The 26,362-nt window shown below is 36.5% G+C and overlaps 1 protein-coding gene and 1 long non-coding RNA gene across 5 annotated transcripts in view; one reads left to right on the plus strand and one right to left on the minus strand.

Moving 5' to 3' along the window:
• The window catches only part of LOC105839444 (opsin, blue-sensitive), a 245,783-nt gene that overhangs the window by 76,006 nt on the left and 143,415 nt on the right, over nucleotides 1-26,362 (plus strand). For 3 of the 4 annotated variants that reach the window (XM_036288584.1, XM_036288585.1, XM_036288586.1), the window contains one exon: nucleotides 10,399-10,541. The gene's annotated coding sequence lies outside the window, so the exon portion shown is untranslated. Of the gene's footprint in view, nucleotides 1-4,980; nucleotides 5,406-10,398; nucleotides 10,542-26,362 lie in introns of those variants that run through there. The other variant, XM_036288587.1, reaches the window with a different exon arrangement.
• LOC118646202 lies at nucleotides 6,720-10,399 on the minus strand. Its single transcript, XR_004963743.1, has 3 exons — nucleotides 9,825-10,399; nucleotides 7,095-7,290; nucleotides 6,720-6,898 (listed from the first exon to the last, which is right to left on the minus strand). It is a non-coding gene; the product is annotated as an uncharacterized LOC118646202 (long non-coding RNA).

Consider the following 26,362-nt stretch of genomic DNA (forward strand, 5'->3'; position numbering starts at 1 on the left):
AAGTAGAAATCGGTCAACCTGGGAACTATCTTGCGCAGGCATCGCCCCGGAAATTCGTGCGCGTTCTCGGAAGCATAAGCTCCGTTCTCCGGTGTGCTCGAAGGACGAAACGTATACAGAAATAACGTTTCGATGGGTATGACGAGACGATCTTTTTATCTCTCGAATCTCCGACAAATCTCGGGAAGAACGGCGAAGTCGGAGGAAAAAGCGAGGTCGCGGAGAGAGAAAAAGAGAGGCACGGAGAACCGAGGATAGCATCGAAGACGACGGCGTCGGCGTCAGCGTCGTCGGTGATGGAGATACGATTCATCGTTCTCGGTCCACTGCCAGCATTCGGAGCTTGCGGCCCTTTAAGGCTTCGCTTCGAGGACTCCGGTTTACCTTCTTGAAGACGAAGAGAGAGAGAGAACGAGAGAGAGATTGCCTTCTCTCTCGTCTCGAACGGTAGACCAAATGTTGAATTACGCGATATGCGTTTTCTGTCTTCTCGCGCGTCTACGTGTTTGCGGAATGTTGCGGGTAGAACGCGCCTGTTGATGCTCTATCGAGATACTCATGATTTCGTATCGATGACGATGTAAACGAAAACGGGGGAGAGAACATCGAGGCTGGATGGTAGTGCAGAACGGGGAGAGAGAGAGAGTGGAAATTTCAAAGCGGAGCCGATTGGTAGTATCGATAGTCGCGTATCTCGCGACATCGTCTCCTCGGTTGATGCCGAGAGCGAATGCATGTTTTTCACGGCGTTCAATAAAAGGTGGGATACGTATTGACTGTAGCTATTTTTTTCTCTATTTCCTGGCAACACTAGACAGCTTGAAACTTTAATTTGCGACGATATTGGCTAATTTCAGGAATATAATAATTTTTTTATTTTGCGCTGAAAATACACGTTTCGCTAAAATGATGAATTCTTGGAAATCTTATGGTTATATTTTTATGTAACTATTATATTGGAGTCAATTCAACTCCATTAACTAAATGGGATCATAATTTATGGTAACAAGTTGGAAAGCAACATTTGTTTTAGTTTTTATATTTTTACTTGTTTTTATGATAAATAGAGAAAATAACTCACCAACTAAATGAGTTTTCCCCATTATGTCTTTCTTCCTGATAGATAAAAGTTAATTGTAATTTCTTTATTTTACTTGTAATCTTTTATATAGTCCGTACAATTAAATTACTTTGAATGTTTTCTCCTGAGACAGCGAAAATAAAAGCTTACGTCTTTGCTGAATTATACGAGTTTTTTTATCATATTCTCTTCATGAAATATAAAAATCCTGCAAAAGTAACACTTTGCAATGTGTTGAATAATAATAATCTAATATAATTAAAGTCTCTAAAGACAAGGAATAAATAATTTTTTATTGATATAACTCGGATTAATTAAAAAACGTTGCAAAAATTTCATGGTATTGATCGATTGGCGTATCAGTCGGATTTTGTAACTGTCGCAATAGAGTGGACAAGAAAAGTCGCAGAAAACGTGGCCTGGAAAACGATTCCGTGGCATTGTGGCACCTACGCGTCGGCAATAAAAGATCGCAAAAAGGAAGCGAAACTTTAACGAAACGCTCATAGAATTTATGACTATTTTTTTTTAGTTAAAAAAGTTACAGATAATTAAATAGTAATAAATTATTATACTTACGCGTTTTTATTAACGCGCACTTAGGGTTTTTGTGTAAACTTTTTATTCTTGAATTTAAAATGAAATCTATTCAATATTTATGTTGCTTAGTTTGTATGCACATTTGTTAACGTACGCGTCTATACGCGGTGGGCAAGATTTATAGTTATGAAAAATATTTTTGCGTTGTAATATAAAACAGCAAAACATTAACCATTGCAATTTTATAAACGTATCGATCGACATTGTACTATTTGAGAAAATATTACATTCGCTATTCGTGTAAATTCTCGACTCGGATTTTACAGCGACAAACATGTTTCACATTTTTACGAGTGAATTATTATTTTATGGCAGTTTTTTATTTATTCAATCATCAACAGCTCAAGTGACTGAATCGCAATTTCAAAAATTTCACATTTTATTCGATGGAGAACAATGCAAACTTGCATTATTTGACAATCGGTTGTATTGATCATCTTTAAAACGAAAGGTATATAATTTCAGAGTACATATTTATGATTTATTCAATGATATGATGAATAATAATAATAATGCCGTTGGTAATACATCTATAAAATTTTATAAATTTTTGCTCCGTATTATTAATTAATAAATCAATTTAACCAAAAGAAAAAATTATTATGATGTCAAAATGACTTTAAAATTCTTATTAAAAGTCACTTTTTGGTCAGTCACGATTTATCGTTACGTATTTTGACTTCATCGTGATCTATTATTCTACTGCTTGAGTCTATTGTTCTGCTCTCAATTAACTGACGAGTACTACAGATTTTTTTCAACAAACTCTCAATTTTGAAACAAAAATAGTTTTGAAAAGAGCATTCAATTTTCAATTCAAATTTACAATAAAAAGTCGTAAGCGCAGTTCAATTCTTTTGTAGGTCAAGCTATACATAAAAATGTCTTGCCAAATTATACCTACATCTTTAAAAATGACAGTTTATCAATGGAGAAAAAAATCGAAACTTATGTCGAGAGTTATGTTTTTCAATATTAGTTTGTATATAATTTACAATTAGAATGAGTTATCGTTATATATTTCTATCGTTTTCACTTCATCATTTTTAAAGACTTAATTTCGTTTAAAAAAAAAAGAAGTATTGCAGAGATGACGGCAAAACGCGTGCCGTATTTCATCGTTTAGATTCCCTTTAACGAGAAGCCGGTGTATCATTGTGCTCCATTCGAGTATTAACGCCCTTCGGTGAGGGGGGGAAGCGAACTTTCCATGTATACTTGGGGCACGTAGTTTGGTATCAATAAATTTCCATGCGCGGGAAACGGATTACGTTTTATTACCCTTGTGGTCTGGCAGTAGATTATGGCGTCGAAGTATAACTATTCCGGCAACAACTCCGGGGGCCGGCTTTTGCGCCAGAGAGAATGAGAGAGTTCGGGGGGATAATCAGCAGCGTGGTCGCAAACAGTCGTGAAATGTTCGGCGATATAAGCGGTCGGGGAGGTATTATAAGCGCGATGTTGAACTCCTACAAAACGTCATACTAATGGAAAATCGATTATTGAAATATCGCTTTCTTATATGGAAATCATTTTGGCCATCCGAAGGAAAAGCCTCTTTTCGTTTCGCATTTGTGCCCCATGTCACATAGGAAAGTAATGTAGGTATTATTTACACAGAATGTGTATTGTTACAGTTCTAACACAATCAAATATAAACGTATATACATTTATGTTTCATTATCTGATAAAAAGATAAATTAATAAATATTTAAGATTAGGGTTTAAAATGAGAGAAAATGCATGTTGTGCACTTTCGTAATATTACAAGTAATTTACGTATCTGGACTGGAATGCCGCGGTTCCATTATTTCCTTGAAACTTTGCTAAGGACTTTGAAAAGCGTTGTAAAAAAAAAAACAGTGAACGTCAGCGGAAAACCCAAGAGAGTATTGAGATCGATGGGTGTTTCACTTTCCTTGAACATCGAAGTTTCCTCTTTAACTCAACCCTTTTCTTAACAAGCGACCGACCACTTCACCATTTAAAATCACGGACCGAATAAAATTTTTCGATCCTCTACTTCAAACGTATTCATCTATGTCACTAAACTGCTGCATGTTTTTTAGCTATTTAATTCTCTGCATGCAGGAATATCTTGCATAATTATTTTCCCAATTTTCTAATTCCTTAAAAAAACATTTTTCAGCATTAATTTAATCTTTATATGTATTTTTATGTTTTCTCTTATCTTAATTTGTAATAAAATTTATTTAAATAACAATTTAAGTACATGTGTGTTAATGTTACATACATTGACGAAATTAATTTCACAAAGACTCAGAGAAAGAAATAAATACAAAATATAAATTAGCACAAATTCTCTTTATTTCTTGTCAAATAAACATTTTCTTAATATGTGAAATTATTGAAAAAATTACACAAATATAATTAAATGACTTGTTAACCTTTTTTTATAAGTACTTATCTTTCCAGTTTACGAGAAACACGCAATTTAATATACAGGTTAAATGAAGCAAAAAGAATGTTTATGCAATCAAATATTGCAAAGTATCTTTATCTTTTAGATTGAAAAAATTTCGCATTGTGCACCGAGCATCGAGAAAGGAGAATACGGGTAGAAAGAGAAGAGGGATGAACTCGAGAGTCTGGAAAATGCGACTATGCGGGGAGATAAGTGTTGCAACAGGGAATACGAAGTTCCTCTCACGCCGGTCGCGTCCGCGTCGCCGGGTCACGGTTTCCGCGAGAAAGTTCGCCTCGTATAGTGGAGCCATACGTGATCTATACGGGTTACCGCTACATTCGCCGTCCGTTTCTACAGCCCCCTCTCGAAGCCTGCACGAGGGGGTGTCTCGTAGCCCCCAGAGTTGGTACACGCTATAAATTTCGCGGCTGAAAATCCCGCGTGATATATATACACGCGCGAACGCGCGCGCGCGCGCGCGCCAACTGTATATATGCCGCGATATATATCGCGCTCTGCACCCCCGCTTCTATGCCGTCAACCCCCACCTGCTCTTAGGACGGAGAGTGAGATGGACCAGCGGTAAAGGGGTTGGAGGAGCGGCCGGCACGCGCGGAAGAGGTATCTTGACTGCGCGGTTAGGCTAACGTGGCCGGAGGGTGTAGTCGGTTGAGTTACACCGGTTACACGTTGCAGTTCTTAGGTGTTCGGATGATTAATGAGGGCGTGTTTCGCGTGTGCTCGTTGACTCGTGCACGCGCGCACGGGCTATTAGTATGTTATCCGATATTATCCGCGTTCTCGTGGCAAAGATAGTAGCAAGCCTCGTCAAGTCTGCTGCCATATCGATTTCGAAATGGAATTTCGGAGTAGTTGGATTTGTTCTCCCCTGATTGAATTTAACGAGTCTCTAATATTGATGAACTCCGCTCGGAGTTCTAATCTCGAGGTCTGTTAAAACCAACAGACGAGAAATAGACTGCTTTATTATGTTAGGAATGTACTTCATTATCGCGCATTTAATCCTTTTGAAACAATAGAATTTTTTCAAGCTTCGGATTTAATTCTTACCCGAGGATTCTTTTGAAACGTTAATGTCACAAAGGGATTAATATTACATAAAATTTTATTATTTTCTCCAACTTTTTATTTACACGTTTCCGTTTGTAGCCCTTTTATCTTTCTTCCTCGATTTTTGATCGTAAAAATTACTGCGACAGCTTGTGAGAAAAACGCGAATAACCGCGATGGAATATAATGGTGCGCGGAAAGAAAGCAGAACGGCTAAATAAACAGGTGAGCGAGAAGATGAGAGGATACGGAAAGAGAGTCGCGAGAAAGATGGAGAAGATTAACGAGAATGATACAGTGCGAACGTAGAGCCACACTTTGCTGTCGTCGGAAGTTGCGGACGCGACGCTTTATATTATCCATGTGTCTACCCGTGGAACTGGTCGCCAGTGCCGTTCTCCATCACGAACAAACTGGATAAATTCTATGCTCAGACAGCAGTCTGATGTTTCAAGATACTTTGTTATTTGTTTGTATCATTATCTTGTCTCGTTATTCAATCCAAAAATTTAACATTGCTTGCGAGAAATTGCATTTCTAAACAATTTCAATGACCAAATAGTTGTATATTTTATAGATACATTTCGCTTTACACTGAGAGACCTCAATAGAAATGGCAATACTATCGTTATTGAAATTTCTCATTTTATTTTGCTTTCCATTTATTATCCCTCACAATCTATTTCTCTTTCTCTCTCTTTTTCTTTCTCTCTCTGTATTAGTTCGGTCCGTTCATAAAAAGAGAAAATAAGCAAAATTGAATCGTCTTTTTGCAAAACAAGCTCTTTGAATAATCTGAGTATTTCCCGGTCACAAAGACAACACTATTACTCGCTCGTTCACCGCCTGTCTTTCATTGAACAACGGCGCGTGTACGAAAACACGCACGCATGTGGCACACATACACGCGTACTTCAGATACCCCCATGAATTTTCGATAATCCAAATTGGATTCCCCAACTGGGTGCGCGCCGGTGGTTCTCGACGATTCTCGCTCTCCATCGGTCGCGGCTTTCCTGCAAAATTGTTTCCTCTCGCCCTCCCCCCTCCACTCTCCGAAAGTTACGAATTTTCGCCATCCCCTTCACTCTCCCCCTTCCCTCAATTCGTGGGAAACAGTCGGCACAGTAACGTCACATGTGGCCCTTTCTCTTGTTAATTTTTACGGAATTTTTCGATTTAGTATCGCCCTAACGCGGGAAAATGCGAACCGTGACTTTGCCTATAAAGATCTCGGAATTGCGAGCTAGAAATAAAAGAAAAATGGTCGGTAGTGTTTCAATGCGTTTCAGTGCGTTACTGGCTATTTCGACGAGTAATTCCGCCCACATCGAGGTCAATCCAACAGAGGAATGTTTAATAGCAAGAGTGAATTTTATTGTTGATCAGAAGACACAGTGGGGATGTAATTAAAAAGCCCCGTAACCTCGTTATTATATCATTGTGGTTTTGTTTTATTTTGCGTTCCTATTTATTTTATTTCATACTCTTTCCATCTTGTCGATTACATTTGTTTATATTTGTTTACAAGGAAATAGCTTTTTCATGTAATTTAATTTAAATTATTTACAGTCAGCCGTCGCTGATTTATTTAATTATTCATTAATTTCGTTATATCGCATTCCGATATGATTACGTGTATAGTTCCATTTCATATTCTATCGAATTTCGTGAGCAAATATATAGAGTGGTTCACAATTTATTCTTCCAACCTAGATCTATAAATAAATGATCATATTAAAATGTTACAACGGAATGTCCGAAAAATGGCATATAATAGTAAATAATTTTCTAATTAGCTTTTAAAGGGCTAGTTGTATATAAATTTGTAAGATAAAAAATTTAATAACAGCTTTCTTTCTACAGACATTTTTAATGTATGATACTGTAATAATTTAATTTAATGTCACTCACACGAAATATTTTTGTGTTATTCTTCTTTGTCGTTATATTTACGTGATGGACGTGAAAATTTATACAATAGTATTTATAATAAACTTAATCGATGGCATGGCCAATGAACAACGAGAATAGAGCCTGTATGTTGCACGTGTGTTTTACATGCGTCATTTATCCCCATTTCATTCTCTGCAGTATTCTCATTTACGTTCTGTTGAAAATAGTATTACCGATAATATTTTTTCTTAAGAACTTTATATATATTTTAAATTACATTAAAAAAACATTTAAAAAATCTATAATAATCAATGAAAAACACAATAGCAATAATATAAATATTACATTTTATATGTGCACATACATTTAAATAAACTGTTTGATTCCCAAAATATCTGACAAAAGTATAATCCTAATTTATCTACAAATAAAAAATTAATTTTGTATTTATTAGACAAATCTTAAGCCTAAAAATATCTTGATTAGTTGAAATAAATTTCTTACAAACATTCTTTCTAAATAATGAAATTTAATATTTTAGTTATTTTCTCATTGTTCCTTATAAAAATTTTGCAATACTGTATATAAAAAGTTTCAACTGGAAAAAACCTTAAATCCTGGCAAACGTCGCTTGAATGCACGCGCAAGCTTACACCTATACGAGACAGATAACTTGTCAAATTGGCACACGTGTGCGCTTTGGTTCGCGTGATCGCAAGTTTGCGATTCCCTCTCGCAAACGCGCGACTCTCTAATTAGTTTGACAAATCGATTGGCGAGCATGGCCGGTCGTGCACGCAGCGCGATGTGGTGATCGGCTTTACCCGACTCGGTGATCCCACATTGATCCAGATCGTTAAAACATAATGTAATCGTTAATCTCACCGGGCGTCCACCTACGCGTAAAACTATTCGCGGGGATTATATCGATCGCGCGTATTCGTCGTGTCGCGGCACAAATGGTACAATGGCAAAATGCTCATCGAAATCCGACTTATAACTTTTGACACTTATCTGGTAATTTAACGCAAATTTCGAGTATTATATGTAAAATATAAACTTTCATACACACATATACAAGCTAAAAGAAAAGCTACTCGATTTAAATTACGAATCGCCATTGCATATTCGTTTGTGCTTTTAAAATTTTTATTTGGTATTTAATATAATATATAAATGAATGCATGGCAAGGATGTTTTAATTCATGTTTCGCGCATTTATATAATTTCGAAAAATTGTGCTGCATACACTGATGTTATTACATACGCGCAGACACGCGCGGCGGTTTAATAAAACGGCATAGAATGCAGAGATAGCGTATAAAATTGTGGCAAATGAGCTAAAACTGGCGTATAGCACATCCTGACGATTTTGCAAATGCAAATATATGTGTATACTTACAAAATTCAATTATTATCAGACTCGAAGTGCACTGCAATGTTAACTTCAAATGATTATAATTGACGCGATGGTAGTAATGATAGATTGAAAATTAGATAGGTATGCACTTTGTTGGTTTCGTATTCACTCTACTGCAAATATTATATGATTATCAGCTTATTAACAGTAAAAAGCTCTGTTTAATATTTCGATCGCGATTCGACCAAAATGTGGCTTTTATTCCTTGCAATCGGGTTAATACGTTTCTCATTATTAATCAGATCGGTTACTGCTTTGATAAGCTTTATTGAATGGATAATGCATGAGATCGTGAAAATGTTTATTATCAGTTAGCTATAATTAGCATCAATAACATCAGTATAGCTCTATCAATATGATTTACTTGTAAAAGGATTGAGCGTAATAATTTAATTTAGAGAGAAAATTCGATCTTTGATCTAATTATTTGCGTATATTATATTGTCTCTTTGCCTTATACATATATGTATGGAAAAAGCTCCGATCGCATTATAAAGTGCGATTTTAGAATAGCAATCTCATTTTACAATGTATATCGCAGCTATATCCATATTGAATTATACAGGCCACCGAGTTATCGCGATCCAAAAACAGTCGAAAGGTCGTTGCGCAGTAAACTCAATTAGCAACGATAACGCTTACGTGTTTCCACCCGCGAAAATGATTTTCCCGCGAGCCGACTACCATGAGATCGAAAATATTTAGGAGATTAAAATCATTTAGATTGGATTGTAATTTCAATTTTTCCCTCGAGGAAAAAGCAAAGAAACAAAAGTGAAATTCACTTGCCAAAGAAGAGCAACAATGGAATAAAAATACGATAAATGTTTAAATTTGATACAGGGAAAAGATATTGCGCATGAATGTTTATCACTTGAATTATTTTCTATTTTATTTTCTATTTAGTACTGATTTATATGTAAATAATCGTTGGAAATTATACCTTGTTGTCTATTATTACAATTTCGTATCTTTTATCAATTACAAAATAATTTATTGTAAATCTGTTTGTAATATGTTGCAAAAGATACAATTTGAAAGATATGTGAATACTAGTACGCATTTAGTAACTCTACTTTATATTTTGATCTAACTTTATGTTATTGTTAAAATTTTGTAACAACTTTATATTATATATATATATATATTACTTTTTTAGAAAAATAACAAATTGTTATAGTAATTTTACTACAACTGACTAAAGTGTAACTTCTCTTGAAGAAAATAAATGAGGACATAAAATTAATTGTTTCTAGCTTGCATAGCTTTGGGAAAAAATATTTTGAATGTAAATGTATGACATTATATATGTAGTTACACGTAGATACCTCTTCATATTTTACAACCTGTCAGTTGTAGTACAATTTGCCGGATGTCCTCTGTATTATCTTTGCGGACTGTATCCGCGGCATCGTCGTAAACCGATCTGCTGCATAACACAACAAACGATAAATGTTCAGGGATTATGCACGTCTATTCCCGGTTAAGTTACTAATCGCGCGGTCAAGCGACTGCATCTACGATATCGCGAGAAGCCGAGCGATGCTACGAGCGATGTTTCCCCGCGCCATAATGGTTCATTATCAAGGATTAGTTCAATTTGCGCGCATACGAGGTCACGTTGTATATCATATTCAATACGTGCGCGACGTCCAATCACGGCGGTGTTGCGCATGTTTACCGCAAACAATATAACGCGTTCAATATACAAAGTTTAACGTAGCAAAAGAGAACGGAATCTATCTTTTCATGACTATTTTAATTTAATAAATTCGAGAAACTCAATTATTATCACTTTCAATAAGCTGTTGCTTACAGAGCTGCTATGTTGTCTGATATAATTTTGCAAATCAAAATTTTGTAATATTGCCGACTGAAACGCTTCGTTGTTTTTGTTCACAGGTTCCACCAAATAAAAGCAAGTTTTTATACCGACTGCATATCCGGGAAGAAGTATGGAAGGTGCTCAAGAAGAGTGATGTTTTTTTATTAGCTAAAAATCTACTTCGCAAACAAATTGTGTGCTGGAGCTGCTTCAACTAAAGGTAGGAATGCACCTCAATACATTCACTTTTATGAATAAAACGATTGGTATATATAGGTAATGTTCGGTACTCGTTTATTTTTATTGTTTTGTCCGAGATTTTCGAGTTATTAGATCAATTTCATTTTTTTCCCTCCTTTTTTGATATCGTATTCTTATACTGCAGCGCATTTAGATCAAATATTGCATCATTCCCATCATATCAATTGTTTTAAATGATTTTTGATCTATTAATACGATAACTAATCTCTCTTGTACACATTTCGTATGCGAGACGACAATGACATTTATTCCATGGTGATTCCGTTGATCGTGTTATTGCATTGAAAGCTCATTAATTTGTTATAAGCCACCCCATACCGCTAATGCATTTTACCATTCTTCTCGTGTTCCGGTCACTCGCGACAATTTGAAAGGCCATTGAAATCTTTATGACTCAATCGACTCGATAATGGAGATGACCGATTAATGTGACTATTATGATGGCATACGTCCGCCAGTATGCGAGCATGCGTGAACTTTATTCCGGGCTTAGTTTTATGTTAAAGTGCATTCAGACTCGTGACATTAATGTGTAACCCACATAAGAACACAATAAATTATACGCTAAGCATCATGAATACTTTGACATACATATTTTTTTTTTTAATTTACAAACCAGTGCGTGTTGCATAGATGTTAATACGCTTATAATTAGCCTCAGTAAACAAAATAACTAATAATAGATCGATAATCGAGAGTTGCTGCAGTACGCGCGTGCCGCGCCCATAACACATATTGCATTTTATAAAATTAAAATTTTCATTTGCTCTTTTCTTTGTTCACTCGCTTTTTTTTCAATTTTTTGCAACGACCCGACAACATCCTCCTTCGCTTGGCGAATAGAATACGGTCTACGTATACAGGATGGTTCACCTAAAGTATTACAAGCTGTTTTCTCGGAAATTGTTAAGGATGGCGACAAAACTCTCCTTTTAAAGTTTGTCACGGCTCTTTATAAAACACCGTTGTCCAACAAATCTTGAAATAACAAAAAATTTGTTGTTACCACTGCACTTGTTGTCTCTTGAGAAAAAGAGGTCTTGCGACGTTGTACGTGGAATATCCTGTATATGTCGTCGTCGCAAATGGGATCGTGACGCCGTGCCGTGTTGCCATTTGTAACATTACGGCGATACGATACGTTACAAGTCTGGACGCACCTTTATATCGGGCATCAAGACTCGAAAGAGAAGAATCGGCAGCATTTGCGTTTTACATACGTATCGCGTGGCCACCGGAAGTTATCGTAGGAGAAGAATCGAAGTCTCTCGTGTTTCGAATATGTAGGTCGTTCTCCTAACCACAGTCCGGAGTTCTCGCCTGTATACCAATCGAGTCGTGATTCCATCTCTCGCGGCGCACACACTACATCGCAACGCGATGAGTTTTCGAACCTGGAAAAATATCTCGTTTAATCGCAGCTTTCATGTTGTAATATAAATGTATTGTAGAATCTTATCTCGATGCAGCTTATATGCGCCACCCTGTATGCTACAAAACTATGTTAAAATTTGATAAGAGCGTAGCAATACAGGTGCTGGCAAATAAAATTTTTTTTGAAGAACAAAAGTAATATTAAATCAGTAGTCGTGGATAATTATGTATGTTCATATATATTTTTTTTAATTTAAGACAGCCGTCTGATTTAATGTGTATGGTATGTTGCTTTCGGCTGTAATATTTCCTCTTTCATTTTTACTTCTTGTTGCTTCTTTCCGACCGTTATATCGCTATACTGCATGATGTATTTGCAAATAAATCTATTTTTCTCTTAATAGAGTTTCCGAAACTCTTATTTCAAGTTGAAAACTTTGTAAACTGCATTTTACATAAATTCTCATTTGTTCCTATTTATTCTTCTTCATTTTTATACTTACTTAGTCGAGAAAGCAACGGATAAAAGACAATAAGGAAAAAGGGAACAAAATTTATGCGTGCATTTATAATGCACAAGCGTATGTTACGTACGCAACGAGAAACAACCTAATTTCAGTGCTAATGTGTAATTTGAAGTAGCATGTTCACTGTGCGTGTCGTACTGCAGTATTTGCGTGCGTTCTCGATTGAATTTCTTACATGCTTGGGGCGCGTTTGACGCCAGTTAAGCGAATGTTAGATAATTTCGTTTGCCTTAGTCTCTTTCTCTTCCCCTCTGGCGAGTCGAATGGAAAAAGCGTTTATCGATGTCGATGTTTGCAGTTAGTTCCTTGTTACTGCCGTGACGTTTTTTTTGTTTCTGTTTCCCCGTTTATTCTCGTACAAATACGATACCGACGTGTCTACGTGGAAAGCACGAACGATATTTCTGACGGATTAGAAGGCAATATTGGTATAAGCGGTCGAGACTTTGTCGAGCTTTGCGTTCAGAGAATCGAGGATGCGATCGTTTCCCATGTATGCGCGCTCACGTTCTCCAACAGCGAGGTTCCCCGTGCGAAATTTCTCAAATTGGATCTAACTATTGAATAAGATTGTGCGCCCTCACGGGTCAGATATTTTATTACTGAACGTGGAAAGAACATACAACAGCACTTACAGAGCTCGCACGGCGAAAAGCAATGGTCGTACGGTCGATTGGGTTGGGAAAATCAGCTGTGGAAAACAGTAGATTCAGTAACGACTTGCAAGCTCGCTGCTATGCGAAATTGAACCATGCGCTCCGCGAAATTATAGTTGCAAATTAGGTGTGTGTACCCGGGGCAAACAGGCTCGCTCGCGAAATTTCCAAAATTTAATGGAAATTAAACTGCGTTTCTACATTCAGTTGGCCCATAAACTTTATATTTCGTCGACCGGTTAGTTATTACAACGCCTACGGTTGTTCTGTGGTTCTACTAGTTTGTGTTATCAGTTCTTTCTTTTTCTCGAGAAGGGTCACTTTGCGCTACTAATACTAATGCTAAATTATGCTGCAAACAGCTGGTACATTGTCAAAAAGAGAGTTTCTAGAGATGCGCGTATAATATAACGAGGATTAAAAGATGTTATCTAAAAGTCTTGTCAAGAGTTTTGAATAAGAATCTTTATGTTTTATCTGTTTGCTGACATCGAGTTCCATCTTCTAGAACCTTGTTCAAATTTCCTCCTTGTAAAATAATAATAGCGTAACGACAGAAACAAATTGTCAATTAATTAAGCTTGATTAATGGCTTTATTGTAGAAAATGGATCGATGTCTACAATTGTCCCATTTGTTTAAATTATTCATATGATAAATTACGATTGCAATAATAGCAGAGAATTAATTTAAACAAAGTATTTAATATAATTTAACAATTATATTAAATATTTTACTGCTTGAAAAACAAAATTGAGAAAAAGCAAAAGTTAAATATGTGTGGATCTTTGTTACATTAAAAAAAAAAAATAAAACAATGCTTTATGTGATACAAAAAATTTAACGCTATAAAAAAATTTTTTAATGCTTTTAAATGTTTAAACACAGTTCATTTGCTCATTAGTGAAAATGAAAAAATATTAATAAAAAAATATTGTGTTTCTCATTTCTATTGTAAAAAACTAAAACTTTCCATTATTTATTTTATTATTAAAATATAAGTAAGTTTATTCAGCATAATTAGCAAACAACTTGATCAACTTGGTTATTACATTTCATATGCGCCAATTATCAAACGATTCTCTTTAACAATATCGATTCCTATCGATATCGCAACTGTCTCGTATGATTTACATTGTACAACGTTTCGATTTTGTGCCGATCTCGTTCCTACTGAAAGGCTGCACAAACAGCGTGAATGAAGCTTTAGGGACGCGGCTCGTTCGTCAGTCGTGACCTACGACCCTTCAGGACTCGAACGGGTTCGAAGGGAGGAAAGACAAGAGGGTGAAATGGCGTGCAAACATCAGAATCATGGTTCCTATACGTCTCTGCATGCGTGAAACGGCCGGTGTGCATATACGCCGATACGTTGCGGAGGGTCCGGGGTGCTGCGTAAGTGTGCGCACCCTCACTCGCACACCGGGAGAGAGGGAGGGAGGGAGGGGGTGTTCATGCTTGGAACTCCGCCGCGCTGCGCCCCGTTATACCTATGGTCAGGTTGAGCCGTTGGTCTTGCTTAATCAGATTACAAGCGAGGTGGCCGGGGATCGATATTTTCGCGTGAGTTTTCCAGGCAATCGGCCGCGAGATAGCGCGGCCTCGGCATATTTTATATGCGTACGCGAACCGACCCCGTTTACCACCCTCTCCTGTCCGTTCGTCTGTCCGTTTGTCTGCCCTATGTCCAGCCGTTCTGCCTCGCCTCGTGTTTCTCCTATGTGTCCGTTGTAACACCACGTGCACAAACAAGACCGCCCTGTTTGACCCTATCCCTCTCCTGCTGTCGCCTTTTCGACTTGTACGATACTTATCAGTACTTGACGCAATGAAAACCGAGATGTTTCTTGTTATTGCGTGTTGCAATGACATTTGAAGAATTTGCACAAAGAATACGAAAATTAAATTCACTAAATATATATTATTTTAATGAAGAGATCTAAATGTACGATTTAATATCCCAAATGCGCTGAATGGTTTCTTGTTCATCAAATTTTCTGCCAATAAAATTAATTTTTATCTTAAATAAAACGTAAGCATAAAATTGCAAAACGAATAAAGACCAACTTTACGTGGTTATTTTTGGTTGATATTTATTTTGCAAGGGGATACTTTACTCAAAGCTGATCGAACCACCGTACGAAATAAACAGAGAGTTCTAAGTCAATAATTTATTTTTCGTTGAAAAATGTGTTATTTTTGAAATCTCGTCGCCCTGGGCTATGATCCATTTGATTCGTTTGTAAATACGTTATGAGACTAAAAGGAAGACTACTTCGCCAAGAGATTTTGCGAGATTTATGGCACTTTGGCACTCTCATTGCTTAAGAATTGTTTAACAAATATTAGAGCCTTGGTACGAGCTGGCATGAAAACTGAATAAACAGTTGTAACGGTTGAAAGCATGAAATAGGAAACAGCTTGGATGAGCAATTTGTGTCAATCAAACGGAAAGCAACCAAACAGCCAGCTCAGAGAAATGTGCCGTTCTCTGCAATATTTACTTTGTTCGTGGCTCCGTCTCGTACCTTTTACCACAAGGCAGCCACGAACTTAAAATTCTTGTCGGACGTATGACATGCGCACGAGATATCTATTAATGGCAAATAATCGCCCGATGCGATTTGCTCGTGGAAACTAGAATTTAACGACGGAAGTGAGCGATACGTTGCCGTGATACGCGTCGTAATTGATAATCGATATTATCTAATGTGCCGACGCAACCGCTGGTAGGGAAATGTTGCGCATTCATCGGCATTTGTTATTTTGTTTTCAATTTACTTCCTTTTGTATCTTTGCGTAATTACGTGACTTACTTTACAATGCAATCGAAGATACAATAGGCAGCAGCGGGTGGCGAACAATCGTCACGCACGTGCTCTACATTCTGTATTAAGAATAATATTATAATCCCGTCATATATTTAACATTAAATATCAGTAATTGCGAAGACCAATCAAATTTTCATTAAGGAGAAAGTCATGTTTATATCTACCATAAAGAAGAATAAGTACTCGTAGAAAGGACAAACTAGTGCACCCTGTATATCGCTCTGCATTCAATACCGTCGCTTTCATCCGCGTGAGGAAATTTTTCTCACCACCGCATGACGCGCGTCGCTGATTTTCACCATCACCGGTGATACCACGTACCAAGATGAAAACGGCGCTATCCTTCATCCGGCTGCAATTTTAGACGCGTATTTGGACGGTGTTTCCCGTATGGTGACACGTGATAGTTTTGTGCAATTCGTTTTGTAAATAGAGTTTCACCATTGACAGCAGTCATATAAAAATTTTTTTTAAACAATTTGATAGTCAAACATTGATTACACAATTCCACGCGGCCTTGTGTCGCGTGTGAAGTAAATTGAAAAAAAACTTTTGTATTTTATTGCAATATAATTGTACTGTTTAGTTAGTTTAAAATCTCAGACAAACTCCATATTATGAAACAGAAAATAATTAAACGTTAATAAAAAAATTGTGCTAAGAAAAAACATATGTTTTGACAATCAGTTTTAGCAAAATGTTAAAAAAAGATTTTTGTGCTGCACGGTTTGTAAAGATTCTGTTGGATTAGATACAATGATAATATTAAATGGCGGAAATCATTTTGCGAATGGCCAAACGTGCAGCGACACTGCCATTCATCCCTGAGTTATCGCTCACGTTTCGTTCTGTTCGCAAACGTTTCATCATAGTATTTTTCAATTCGTACGCCCCGGCTTCAGTTTCGAAACTTATTTCGTGAGCGATTTTTCGATGAATACCGAATACACGTGCCGTATGAACAATAAATGGGATCGTTTCACGGGTTTTCACGCCCGTACGATTGCGAATGGATTTTCTCGATCCAGTGCCGCAGTGGGAAACGATCTGGAACACACTGTCGCGGAAAATAATCATTTAACAATCGCATCCGCGCATTGATACACGCTCGTTGAGCTTGATGATTATAAGAATAGCATATCCGCATTTACGTCATTAATAGTTCGTCATGCTTATAAGATCGTCGTCAAGTTTCGCATTTCTTACGCGAAAGGAAACTTTCCCGAATAACGCGCATCGTCGGTTCGAGGTTCCTTTCTTCTCTAATCACAGACTGCCTCCATATCTACCAAAGAACCTTGCGATATCGTTCAAGCAAATAACGTTGTGATAGACCAAAGAAGAAAAAGAGAAAGAGATGTTTAAATTTGTATAAAAAAGAATAATAAAATAGTAAACTGAAAAAATTGAAAAATAATAAAATTGAGTTACAGAAATGTGATGAGAGAGAAAGAAGGAAAATAAAAGAAGGGAGAGAGAAAAAGCAAATTATTACATCACGTTAATAAGATTGTGTTCAAGAGTACGTTCTATCTCTTCATTCAATTACGTCAGAACAGTATCGCGACTTTCCGAATTTGCGTCGTCGTTGAAGCTTCAGTGCACCCCCGTAAGAAACTCAGGCTTCGCATTTCTGCTAGAAGTGCACTTTACGACTCTTCGAATTACTTCGCTCGACTTTCCCCGACTTGTTAGTAACCGCCTGTTTAGGCGAACAAAAGCCCCCAAAAGTCAAATTTCTGGAATATAGGGATATTGTAGATAACGGGCGCGGTGCACACAGATTTTTTTTCAATAGTGTCATATAATTTTATATTGTGAACGATTTAAAAAGCAGTATGCATTGCAGTTGATTTAAAACTTTTTAAATTACGGTGCGTGTACGTACGAATATATTTCGCGACTTACAATTAGTTGTATATTCTCCCAAATGTGTTTGAATACTGTTTCTTTTTGGCTAATAAAAATACAGGAGATCTGGAACCGTATGAAATGTCATTTTTCCATAACTGGCTCTCCACGCTTTTCCATTGTATCGCGTGGTTTTATTGTCGAACATTTGTCCGCGCGGATTAACGATTTTGGTCCAATAGTGCATCGTAATATTCGGATTCGAACACGCGTAAGGTTCGCGTTGCGCGCGTCAGAAGATTTAAACGTTCGATAAACGGGGAATGCGGAATTCACCGTAACGAAATTGTCTGTGTTACTAACAACCTAGTTCTTTTTGGCTTCGGGGCGACTTCGCGTTACTCGTCTCGACGCGCGTTCATGCGGGCGATTCTATTTAACGCGACGGTCGCGAATTTGACTTTATTTACGGCGAGGTGCGGCCCGCCGAAGGTGTACGAAGGGCCCCTACTGCCCCTATACTTTCCCTTACTGACATGCAGATACCATGTACGTTTCTACATACATTCACACGTACGTATGCAGAATATATACGGGTGCGCACGAGTCACTGTCCAATGGCAGCCGGAGTCTTAATCAGATTAGGCCGATCGATTCTTTTCCCCTCTTTCGCGGTAGGGTCGCTTTACGATCCTCCGTCGCGCGAATGATTTTTTTTTCGTTGCTTTCGTGAGCCTCCTCTCCCGATTATGTTTGTTGAGATAAAATGAGGGCGAGAGAGAAAGTAAAGAAAGAAAGAGGGAAAGAACGAACGAAGGAGAACACGGGACAGGAAATGTGCGTGTAGGGACAGAATAAATGAAGGGGTGACAAAGAAACGTGAAAGCATAAGAAACAGTTTCTGTATATCGCCTTTTTAACTAAATCTAAAACTAAGCAAACAGAAAAAAAAGATTTTCATTTGTAACAGTAAAACTTTTAAAGTAACTTTTGCGTCTGAAAATTAGAAATTTATACTTTTACATATTGAATCAAACGTTAATCTTTTTTAATTTACTTTCGTAAAAAAATCAAGGAAAAGAAATAATAGAAAACGCAAATGAGAGAAAATTCATTCTAAATTGAAGTGTATAAAAATGCCTCATTCATGTGCGTGATTTAGTTTTCCGTAAAAATAACACATAATACCACATAAAAAGATGAATTTACATACTTAAATGTGTAATTTAATACGCTCCGCTGTTATTTTTGCGCAAAAAATTAAATCGTACACATGAATGAGGCATTTTTTTATGCATTTGGTTTTGTGTTCACGAATCAGATAACTGAGGAAGTTGGTATACAAAGGAAAGAAGCCTTTCTTAATTAAAGCCTTGTATTAGTCGCTTGCGACAATTTACTCAAAGTTCGAAGTCGATTATCAAATCGATGAAACTGCCTTCGGACTCGGTTAATTCGAGCACCGATTGCGATTCTAAGAACGACTCACTGACCTCATTGGTTCCCGCTTCGAATGAGCAACGACCGAAGTAATCTGTGCATCTCGCGTTACTTTAATCATTACTTCAAGAAATTTGCAGAGTGACGCGAATTTGTCGTTTGAGTTGCCGTTCGATCCTTCCCCTGGTGTTTGCGAGCCTGAGAGAAAATCGTCACCCCGGGCTCGTTCGATTCGCAGGCGTTGGACGCGCTCCAGAATTCGTTTTATCGGTTTTAGCGCCGCACATTCTGCCGCTTCCGCTATCGCGCCCTATCTCACGCAAATGCCGAATCAGGAAGATCGACGGAAAACGTGTTTCGTGTAGAATATAGTGAATGTATCCATGAGATATGGAAAATTTTAATATCTTGTTTTCGAAAATATTCTTTTAAGAACAAATATTTCAGTTAGCAAATTAGCTACAATAAACATTTTGATATATATTATACTTCTTTCTAATTTAACCTTTTTCTAATTAAGATTCTTTAGAAATGGCTTTATATGAATACAATTTCTGAACAATACAAAGAAAAAAATCGAAATTCTTATTTAAACTGAAAAAGATTTTTAGGACTAATGATATAATAAACAAAATTTTTTTATTAATTTAATAAATTTAAAGATTTGAAACATAGCGAATTTTGATCAAGAAAAATTTTTAGTTTAACGCAGAGAAATTTTAAATTCTTTGTAACGTAAATTTTGATATGTATTCAATTACAAATTAAATATACCTAAAACACAAAGCACATAATTTAAAGTCAGTGTCATTTTAGAGGAATTCAACTATGATTCAAATATATATATATAAAATGTCACATTTGACTAAAATTTAAATTAAAATTTTAAATGCCTTTTTTTCAAAACTTTTGTTTAAAATATGTTTTTTTTTAATTCTCCGTTCTCTTCTAACGAGCGTAATGGTGAGTGATCCAGAATTAAATTTAACATTTTTCAATATCGCCGCGGTGAAACTTAAACACTCTTTGTACGCTAAGAGTAACGTCATGCCCCTATAAGAATTAACGCAGCATGAATCTTGTAAGTAGAACTTCCGAAGTTGAAAGTTTTCCGTTTGCTGCTGTGAGGCAAGCACGCGCAGTACAGAGGTAAATCCACTTTTCTCATAGTAAGAGAGAAGAAGTAGAAGTAGAAGAGAAATAAGAGAGAGAGAGAGAGAGAGAGAGAGAGAGAGAGAGAGAGAGAGAGAGAGAGAGAGGAAATGTATATTACACCGATATAAATTATATATAAGATTTATTTCATATATCTATTATTTTGATTAATAATTTGAAAGAATAAAAATAATATGTTGTTATCGACATAATCATTATTTTACTCTTTCTTTTTCTCTTTTTCGGGGAGACGGGGAGAGACCGGGAAAGACTGGGAGTGACGGGGAGAGACGGAGAGAGACGGGTAGAGACCGGGAGAGACGAGGAGAGACGGGGAGAGACCGAGAGAGACGGGGAGAGACCGCGGAGACCGGGAGAGATGGGGAGAGACCGGGAAAGACGGGGAGAGACGGGGAGAGACCGGGAGAGACGGGAAAAGACCGGGAGAGACGGGAAGAGACCGGGAGAGACGGAGAGAGACCGGGAGAGACGAAATCAGTCATTTTTTAAATACTACAATGGTTGGATAACAGTTAATAATGAGTTTATATCTCACTGTGCGTAATTGTAAATTACATACTCGACTACGATGCGTTAATAGTTTCATAACCAACGTCGCTTTAGCATGCGAATTCGATTATCATGCTTTATCGATGAAATCCGAAATGAATATTGCGTCGACCACCATGCTTCCGGAATCACTATATTCAATTTTCTAATTTTGCCACACAAGCAGATTCATAGATCCGTAAGTCTATAGACAATACAGATTTAAATCTTATTCATTTTTATCTACACTGAAGTAACACAAATTGATTTTTTATGGGTCACATAAATATTTTTATTTTCTCAAATAATGTCGCATGAGATATTTATTTAAATCTAAAAAAAAGCTCTACATCCATACCAACAACATATTATATTATTTGCTTATTATTTAAAAAAATTATTATTTCAAAAACCGGGATATTAACATGTAATAATTATGAAATTAATCTACAGAATCAAGTATTATATATTAATAATATAATACTATAATTATATAGAATTATAACATAAGCAGATTAAATCTTTCTATATACAGATCGAAGTTTTATGTTGTGAATCGATATCAGTTACTGAGGAGGGGGGATGCTCAGTACGATCAAATCGATCATCGGGGACAACGATTTTTCATCTTGTCCGGTGTACATTCGCGAATGATACGAGGCGATATCGACTTTAAGTCGTGCGGAAAATAGAGTGGCCCGCACCTAGCCGCCGATTTTATGAATGGCGCGCTGTGGAAACTAGAGATAAAAAAAAACCAACCCGTTCCACTCGCCTCCGTTCTGGGGAAAGGGAGAGCGCTCGATCGGGCCGCAACACCGAATTTTCTGTCTACCCAGTCTTCCAGCTCGCATGAACCGTACGTCACGACCCGCTGCGCGCGTTATCGAATAAACGAATGAAACGTCGTTGCTTACGGCATTATCTTTCGGTATAGCCTTCGCTATTTCTTCTTTTTTTTTTAACATTTCGCTTCTTTTCACGTGATTGTCCGAACGTCAAGCTTCTCTAGCTGTATTAAGTCTCGTGCTGTCACTGTGGCAATAGTGATTACGCAGAGGAATCTTTTCAATGATACCTATCGATTGCGGTACGAGATAAACGATTAGATAAGCTGATTCAACAATATAACGGCATGATGAGAGTTATATTTAACTTCCGCGCGGCAACGGAATATATCAGTTCTATTGAACGAAAATCCGACAGCCTTCAAATATAACTTGTTTCGATCGTCGAGCAAGTGTCGTAAATATGTTGTGCAAATTTTGACTGAATTCTCAACTTTTAACATAGCATGTTCTATCGTCCGTTATAAAACTAAATAATTATTAGATTTCTATTTGGCATTTGTATTTAATTTTTTTTAATTTAATTTTCCTATCTTTTTCCTTTAAATTTAAATATTTAAATTATTTTATTTTTATTATGTGCAAAATAAGAGTGAAAAATGAAATTATTTTTGACAATGCACGAATGGCTGTCACTCATTCCTGTATTTTTAGTCGATTCCCCAATTTTCGTAAAACTTACAATTTTATCTAAAAAAGAATGAAAATATTCGATCTGGTTATACAAAAATGTGTATTTTATTATACACATTTTGAGATATAATATATATAGAACTTATAATTTATTTAAAAAAAAAGGTGGAAAAGTATATGATTACGCATAAAAGTATGCATTTTATTATACGTTTTAAAGTTTTACGAAAACTGGAGGAGCAACTGAAAATAAATGAGTGAGTGACAGTCGCTTCTGCATTGTCAAAAATAATCCGATTTTTCTTGCTATTCATTTAGTCCTCGTGCATACACGGTATTTCTCGGGTTGCGCGCGTCTTCTTTTTCGCATGTTCTTTTCTGCTGTCGTCGCAGCATTTTTTGTTCCCGTGCCCGCCGTGCTTTTTCAAGTACTTTCGAGACACGGTCGCTAATAAAGCGCTTCACGTTTCGACTTTATACTCTCTTCTTTACCTCACCCTGATGCTTCATTCGCGTTTTCTTGCCGCGCTCGGCTTCAGTCCTTTAGACAGACGTGACTGTCGCGACGCGATATACGACTCTTTAGCCACCGAGTACTCATCGCGCTCGGCTTGTTTCACCGGAAATTGCCCATCAGGCATGTTAATAGCGATGTCTGCGTGTATTCCGACCCAATATTTAGCAGCTCTGGCCAATGGCCGAGAAACGCATTAATGCAGATTGTCGCTATCGCGCCGCGATGCGGTAGACTTCACCGGCGAGATCGTTATACACGCTTCAACCCTCTCGCGCTTTCTCTCTGCACCCTCTCTCTTTCTCTACGCCCGTTTCCATTCTCTCATTTTACCACGGTCAATCCCTCTTGCTCTATTTGTCTCCCTCTCTCGCTCTTCCAAAATTGATTCGCCCCAGGGAGTCGCGCGGCAGGCGTAAATCATCGAGAAAATTTGATTGCACTCGTTTCGCGACACGCGCTCTTTTTTATGCTCAGCGTTACGTGTCAATTGGAAAATCAAGAGAAACTGAAACGATTGTAACAAATAACGTGAAGATTGCATTTGACGCAGCTTTCTATGATGTTGTTAATTGGTTTGCTCTGGATAGGGCAGTCCTGACCATTGTCAGCGGCAAATTATATCCACTTTCCGCTATCCGATATTAATAATTTTTGAAATCCCGAAAGGTGCTTGTAGCTCGTAGAGTGTGGTACAGTTCTCAGTCATTATTAATAAAGAGGAAAATTGCAAAAATCACTAACACACCACGTATCTCACCACGGATTTACGTATGCACTGAAAATCGATGCAATACGTGCCTGATGAAATTCGCAATGTGTACTCGCAAAAAAGAATTTTTTATTTAACATGATTCTATGTAAGAATTATACATTATATTATATAAAGTATTTTATATCAACGATTTATTATAGGCAAGAGATGCGTAAATACCAGTCACTTAAATCGTACCTCATCGATATTTTTATTTAATGTAAATAGCATTTAGTGTTGACAAAATAAATGCTACATAAAATATGAAATAAAGAAAAGAGATAAAATATTTGTCTATATTTGTTTTATATGTACTAATAACATTTATTTATAAAGAATATTTATGACGGAATATTTTACATTTATGTATATACATATATGTAATTGTGTTATAAAGATTAAATCAATATTTTTATAATATTATTAAGTTTCCTAAATTATATACATCACAAATTCTATTACAATAAGCAATATTAATATTGTATATGTTTAATATTAATATTATTTATTGTAATTAATACTGGTGACAGTGAAACTAATAATTAATATAAAGGTATTTTAACATTTTTATTTTTTATTAATTATTAAATAATTATTAATTTTTTCTTTTATAAAATTTTAATAAAATATAATTTTAATTAAAAATGTATTTTAATTATATGTAAAAATAAATTAATAATTGATCAATGAAATTATTAATAAAAATATTAATTAACGATTTATTTATTTTTAATTATATTTATATTTTTAATTTACAAATTCGATAATTTTGAAGGTGATAAAATTTTGGAAATTTATAAGATTTGATTAGTTGCCTAAATTGTACCTCTTGCAGCACGATGCAGAAAAGCTTACACTAAATTAATTTACAAGATTATTGATAAAAAGTTATATATTATAATAAATATCTGAAACACTAAGCTACATTTTGTAGCGTTTATTTGCGTTCAAATCATGATTAAATAGGAAATATAATGAAAGATGATTTAAGTCGTATGGATTTGTGGCAACTCACCCCTATAGTATTCCTATTCATATTCCTTGAAAAAAAAAAGATACATTTTGTTTTTTCTGGGATCTTTTCTCAGTTATTAACATCGATAGCTATGCAGCTTCTGTATGGCATACGCACTCGGCATAGGAATTCGCTCACCTGCCGAAAGTCTCGCGCACCCGGGAATAATTAAGTGAGCACAAAGTGTCGGGAGTGTCTCGCTCGTCTCGTTTATAATTTCAGGACGGCGCTGAACGTGCAGCGTCACAAACGCCGGAACTACCGGTGGACCGTCCGACAGAGAGAACCGGCAGCGGAAGATCCGACAGGTAAAGAGACAGACGCGACACCGGAGATGCACGTTGGGATACCGCGCGTCAAGTGAAATTATGCGAATCACGACGAACGATTGTCACCTTTGTTTAAGCGACCGCTCGCTTTCGCGCGACGCGTCGTCCGCGTCCGTTCCTCTTCGGGTCGCCGGCCACAGGACTACAGAGTGTTTTCCTCTCTATATTCCACCGGTGTGCTCTAATTGAATGAATCTCATATCTTTGTTACGTAGCGGCAGTAGTACTGTTGTATCTCAATGTCCGGCAGCGCATAATTCGGTCCGCAGGCAGCACGGACTTCGACGAAGGCAGCGGCGTGATCGCGAGCGTAGTTTTGCCAACCGTATATCAACCGTTACGAATGCAAATTTCTCTCGGAATCTTGTTAATAGCGGGGGAAAATCGATTTGTTCCATGGTATTTTGCAAAACGGATACCTATTGGTTCATACTACCAGTCTACGTTGGGGATTCCATACTAATAAACGGTTCAGCAATTTTGCGCAAAATGTGAATATAAATAGACAGAAAGACTTCATCGATTCTATCATAAGAAATTAAATTTTCGTTGGTACGATGCAAACTCCACATTGAGGCTGATAAAAGTTTTCAGAAAATAGAAATAAAATAGGAACAACGCTATAATATCAGAATGACATCTCACTCTTGATATTATAGCAAAGGCATGTACATTGAGGATCGAGAATACATTTCATCAATAATAAATGCAATAATTGTCAGACTCTTGTCATTTTTATACAAATTAACTTTTAGATAGCTTACACGTAAGCTTATGCATATAAGGAATAATTTAGTATCTAAAAATTTAATTAGATACATAAAACAAGTCTGAAAATAATTTTAGTGGACCATCAAAATAATTAAGTAGTACGTTCAGCAACATGATAAATGCTGCAAAAAAGTTTTGACACTCTAATAACCAGGTCGAGCACCACAATTAGTTTGAGCCACATAATTATTTTTAGGGTTCAACAATGTTATTTTCAGATTTATCTCCAATATCTAGCTAAATGTTTCGATACTTCGTTCTTTCCGTATAATTAAGCGTTACTAAAATAATAATCATTACAAAATCGTGAATTTTATAATCGTATCAATTATCTACTTTACAATCATCTCTAATTATAATACGGAGAGTAACGGATTATATGTAGAGAAATATACGAATCAGAAAAAAGGTAGATTAGAAAGAAAGTAGAAGGCAAAACGGCGAAGAACAAATGGAACAAGTACTAAAAGGCTACTGTTCTGCCACGCATCTGCTACACGTATCCGCGTCGCCGCAACCTCGACTAATGGCTGG

Source organism: Monomorium pharaonis, chromosome 6 (assembly GCF_013373865.1).
Source record: "Monomorium pharaonis isolate MP-MQ-018 chromosome 6, ASM1337386v2, whole genome shotgun sequence".
In the NCBI taxonomy this organism is placed as follows: Eukaryota; Metazoa; Arthropoda; class Insecta; order Hymenoptera; family Formicidae; genus Monomorium; species Monomorium pharaonis.